Raw genomic sequence first — 5,838 nt, 5'->3', positions numbered from 1 at the left:
GACTTCTAGTTGATCTTGCTAACTTGCCAAGCTCTTTTCAGGTCCTGTATCCTTCCTTTTCTCCCACCCAGGAGGAAGTGGTCTGCCTGGAAAACAAACCCACACGTACAGTTTCCTTTTTGGCCAAATGAAGTCCCACCCCTTTGATTGGAAAGAAGCACCAATGGAAGCATTTTTTTGTCCAATGCAAATTGGAGCTGTGGGCAGCTCCTACATTCTAGGTGGGACCTCAGGGAGAAATGAGATCCATTCTCCTGACACACCATGAACAGGATGGTGGCGATGAGGATGAGAAAAGGCATTAACCTTGCTACTGCCATCTCCTCACCTGCTATCAGAGGTGTTATTCAGCAGGTTTGGACCAGTTCTGGAGAACCAGTAGCGGAAATCTTGAGTAGTTTGGAGAACTGGTAAATACCACCTCTGACTGGCCCTGCCCCCATCTATTCTCTGCCTCCCAAGTTCCAGCTGATCGGGAGGGAATGGGGATTTTACAGTATCGTTCCCCTGCCACGCCCACCAAGCCACACCCACAGAACGGTAGTAAAAAAAATTGAATCCCATCTCAATGTATGTTGAGGAAAGGCAAATGCTGGATGAGTGCATGGGACTCCGTGTGAGTGAGTTCATGCATGTGTGACCTGAACCCACCACCTTCCCCCAATTTATGATCTACTACCCCTCTCAAGCCTTCTTTCAAGGGTTTCATGAAAACCACTACCTCCCCATTCCAAATGATGTTGTCTTCTCCTAATTCCCACAACTCCTAATCCTTTTGTTTGGGATTAGAATAGTCCTGCTCTTCTGAGGCCAGTCAACTGAAAATGAAGAGAACTGGAATCACACCTTACAGAGAACCTCTAGAGGTTCTCCTTGCTTTGAGGGTTGTTTTTTAAACATTTATGAGGCTGCACATTTTTAAAAAGCTTTTTGAGAAAAGAACAGGGCTAATAAGTTAACAAGAGACGTGGTGGCTAAGTGGCTAAGACGCTGAGCTTGTTGATCAGAAAGGTCGGCAGTTCGGCGGTTCAAATCCCTAGCGCCGCATAACAGAGTGAGCTCCCGTTACTTGTCCCAGCTTCTACCACCCTAGCAGTTTGAAAGCACGTAAAAATGCAAGTAGAAAAATAGGAACCATCTTTGGTGGGAAGGTAATAGCGTTCCATGCGCCTTCAGCATTTAGTCAGGCGGCCACATGACCACGGAGACATCTTCGGACAGCACTGGCTCTTCAGCTTTGAAACAGAGATGGGCATTGCCCCCTAGAGTCGGGAACAACATGCACATATGTCGGAGGGGAACTTTTACCTTTACCTTTAACAAGTTAACTCAAGATTGGAGAAGATCAACCTTAATGTACCTCCACCCAAACTCCAAAATTTCTTGGCACCTTGAATTAAAGAAAGTCTTTGAGAAAACCTGAAAATATACTCCAAGTTTCTTCAAAGTTCTTCCAACAAGTTTTCCTTATTCTGGGAGTTCTCCACTAATATGGCTAATAGCTGAGAATTCTGGATGATGTTGCTTCAACACATCCAGAGGACACCAGGTTGGAGAAAGCTATGATAAAGGCTCAACAAAGGGCAACTAAACTGTCACACTCTGCATTCATGATTCCTACTCCCTGGCAGCTACATATCTAGCTCTGTACACAAGAGAAGGAACAAAGACATCCATTGTGCTGCACAATTATAATGTGCTAGCCTTGTTTGTCCTTTGTAAATAGGACTTACCTTCCATTAAGCTAAATTAACTGAGTTTATTTACAACAGCTACTGTATAAAAGCTAAAAACACATGAAGAACGGTTGAAGGAATTGGTTATGTGTAGTTTAATGAAAAGGAGGACTGGGGGATGACATGATAGCATGTTCCAATATCTCAGGGGCTGCCACAAAGAAGAGGGAGTCAAGCTATTCTCCAAGGCACCTGAAGGCAGGGCAAAAAGCAATGGGTGGAAAGTAATCAAGGAGAGAAGCAACTAAAGATAAATTTCCTAACAAATAGAACAATTAATCAGTGGAACAACTTGCCTCCAGAAGTTGTGGCTGTTCTAACTCTGGAGGGTTTTAAGAACAGATTGGACAGATATTTTTCTGAAATGGTAATAGGATTTCCTGCTTTAGCAGGGGGTTAGACTAGACCACCTCCAAGGTCCCTTCCAACTCTGTTGTTCTGTTATATATATTTCTTGCACTCTTTAGTCTCCTTTATTTTAGAAAAAAAAATTTCAGTTATCTCCTATTATCTCATTCTTTCTGATTGTTCCTTGTCACATAAAGTATTTCCATTCACTAATACAGAGTTGCATTTAACAATTTTTGTAACGGCATTTTTTCTCTTTCTTTGTCCCAAACCTGGTTTGTTTAGCATTGTTTGAAACATACTTGAAACCCACAATTTAGTATGAACCATTACTGTGTAAAAATATCCAATGACTCCATTGTCCAATCTTTCCGCATGCACACACACACACACACACACACACAAAATACCAATTTGCTGTCCCTAAACCTGCTACACTTTCTGAGTAGACAGAAAAAGGAGAATAAACCAATCGAGAGCAAAAAAAGATAGAGCTATTGGGAAAGAAGAGACAAAAACAACAAAGACTTTCCCCGCTAATTTCACATTTTAAAAGCTTGAGTAAACCACAATGAAAACTTCAGAGAACCAAGGATTCAAATAATGATCTGTGTGAGTGTGTTGGCTCCAAAATTCATTGAATTACATCCACATTGAAATGCAAATGAAATTAATTTTCCCCATGTATAGCAGGAAGAGAGAGGATGAGTCAAAGAGGAAGAAAAAAAAAAGGAAGAAAAATTAAGTAAAATATCCACAGAAAAACCAGGGAGGTCAGTTCCAGCTTCTTCATTTTCAGTCTTTGTTATTTTGGGATGGGGTTCTTTTTTCTTTTTTCAGTCTTTTCTTTAAAAAGGGGGGCTGTCACAGAAAAGAGGGGATCAACCTATTTTTTTCAAAGCATCTTGAGGGCAGGAGGACAAGAAGTAATGGATGGAAGATTATGAAAGAGAGATCCAACCTAGAACTAAGGAGAGATTTCCTGACAGTGAGAACAATCAACCAGTGGAACCGCTTTCCTTCAGAAGTTGTGGGTGTTTCATCCCTGGAGGTTTTTAAGAAAAGATTGGAGAGCCATTTGTCTGGAATAGAATAGGGTAGCGATGGCGAACCTTTTTTGGCTCGCGTGCCACAAGTGGGGGGAGCGCAGGGGGTCATGTGCAGGCGTGCCACACCCGTAATGCAATGTGTGACCCCCCCAGTGCGCATGCGCGCACAACAGGCACGACCCCCATTTTTACATGCTTTTTTCACCCTCCCCAGGCTCCAGAGGATTTATAGGAGCCTGGGGAGGGCGAAAAGAGCCTCCCCCACCCCCCAGAGGCCCCCCAGAGGCTTCAGGTACTGTTTGGAGGCTTCCCTGAAGCCTACAGAACGCTTAAAATGACCCTCCAAGCAAACCGGAAGTGACCCCCATTTTTACATGCTTTTTTCACCCTCCCCAGGCTCCAGAGGCTTTATAGGAGCCTGGGAAGGGCGAAAAGAGCCTCCCCCAAACCGGAAGTGACTTCCGGTTTGCTCGGAGGGTCGTTTTGAGCGCTCCGAAGGCTTCAGGGAAGCCTCCGGACGGTCCCTGAAGCCTCTGGAGGGCCTCTGGGGGGTGGGGGAGGCTCTTTTCACCCTCCCCAGGCTCCTATAAAGCCTCTGGAGCCTGGTGAGGGGGTAAAAATGGCTTTTAAAAATGGTGAACTCAGCTGGCCAACGCCTCGCGTGCCCTGACAAATGGCTCCGTGTGCCACCTGTGGCATGCGTGCCATAGGTTCGCCATCACTGGAATAGGGTCTGCTGCTTGAATTAGAAGACATTGAGGATCCCTTCCAACTCTGTTATTCTATGTTCTATAAAAAGTAAGGATTCAAATTAAGATCAACTCTTGGTGGAAACACAGTTTTCTTGACAAAAAGTGCTGTTTTTCACCTCTAAATGCTTGGTCCTTCTATATTTATTTATTTTATTTATTTAGTTTGGCGAACATGTACAAGATATCAGGTATTAGTATGAACATGGCTATGAACAAGGAAATGAGTACAAATAAATGGGGACAGTAGGATAGGGATGGTAGGCACGGTGGTGCACTTATGCACTCCTCCTTTACGGACCTCTTAGGAAAAGGGTGAGGTCCCAGGCATTTGCAAGGCAACCTACTTCGGAAAGAGATTGTCCTTCTGGTGCATGAGACCCAGGAGGGTCAATTAAATATCACCCACACCGCGTGGGCTATGATATGAAAGGAGGGGAGCTGGAGATGTAGTTTCTTCAAATCAGTCTCCTGTTCCCATCACGGTAGCACCTCTTGTCCCAGAAAACATTCAAGAACTTTTTCAATTCATGTAGAAGCATTTAAGTATGCTCTGACATCAGTTCTGGGTCTTTGTTTTTTCAAACAAATGTTTTATGGATTTCACACATTGCTAAATGCCCTGAATCTGTTGGAGTAGGCAATCTACGAGAATGACCAAAGAATGGACAGATGGACAGCTTGTCTTTGTTATTGTCTTGCAGGATTTTGCCACTTTCCAGTTGAGAGTACAACCCTGGATTTCCTAGTGGTGTACCATCAAAGTACTAATAGAGTGCATGCTGCTTTAGCTTACCAAGCTTGGCTAGACGAAGTTACCTGAGCTGAAAAGTGGCTTTCTATGCCAACCTTCTAACACTGTAATTGGTTTCTTTTTCTATTGCTTTCCTAACCCCATTCTGCCTTCTGCCTTTGCATGCCCTTCCCATCAATCGAAATAGCTCGCTGGTGGAATCTGCCTTGTAAAAGTGAAGGGGCCAATACGGACAGCTCGATTTGACACATGAGGAGGAGGAGAGTATGGCAAGAGACCATTTGGAATGGAGAAATTCACCTGGTGGCCACATGGGAAGCTTGTGGGTGCCATTATTGGATCCGCAAGGAAAATACAAAGGTTTTCAAGAAATAACTTCATGGGAAAGAAAGCATCATTTGAGAGGTATTTGAATGGATAATAATAGGATAGGAAGGAAGGGCCAAGCCTGAGGAAGAAAGCCCTGAGAGTTAGTTCTGACCAGGAGAAGGAAGTGCATAACGAGACCTATCTGTTCTGATCCAGGCTTCCCAAGAGCATGAAGCAACCTCCTTGTCTCAACAAAAATCCTTTTTATTAATTTACCATGAATTCTGCTCATTCACATCCAGCAAAGTCTTTCAAGGGAGGATTTACAGACACAGACCTCATCTGGCTTGGAGAGCTGACAGGTCGATATCTGCAAAACTTGGCAAGGGGTCTCAGAGAGTCACGAACCAATTAAGCGAAGTAATTGCCTCCTGCAAACTCCACTCCCCTTTTGCTCCTCTTTTATGTCCTCTGGGAGGGGTCATTCATCGTCCATCTATGGCCTTACTCCCAAGTCGACCCCTGTTCTTTAGCTGTTCCCTTCGTTTGGCAACTGTGCAGGCGTACACTGATAACAGATGTTTGTCTGCCTCACTGATGTCTGACTCTGAAGGCAGCTGATAAATGGCATATGGCTCTGGCCCCCTCTCTGCCTCCGACACAGAGCTCTCATCAGCCTTCCCCAGACTCCAGGACTGGCCCATGTTCCTACCCAAACTCCTCATTGTCCGAATCTGCTGCCAGCTCCATTGGCCACAACACTCTTTTATTCACACAATGCACCCAACTGCCTGGGCTGCTTTAACTGCGAAACAAAATGGTTTTTTTTAAAAATAGCAAACATGTCCTTTAAATAAAATAAATACTTCATAATTCTTTTTGTCATTAGCTCT

The sequence above is a fragment of the Natrix helvetica genome, assembly GCF_964273705.1.
Source record: "Natrix helvetica genome assembly, chromosome: Z".
Lineage (NCBI taxonomy): Eukaryota > Metazoa > Chordata > Lepidosauria > Squamata > Natricidae > Natrix > Natrix helvetica.
Note: the sequence above shows the minus strand (reverse complement) of the source record.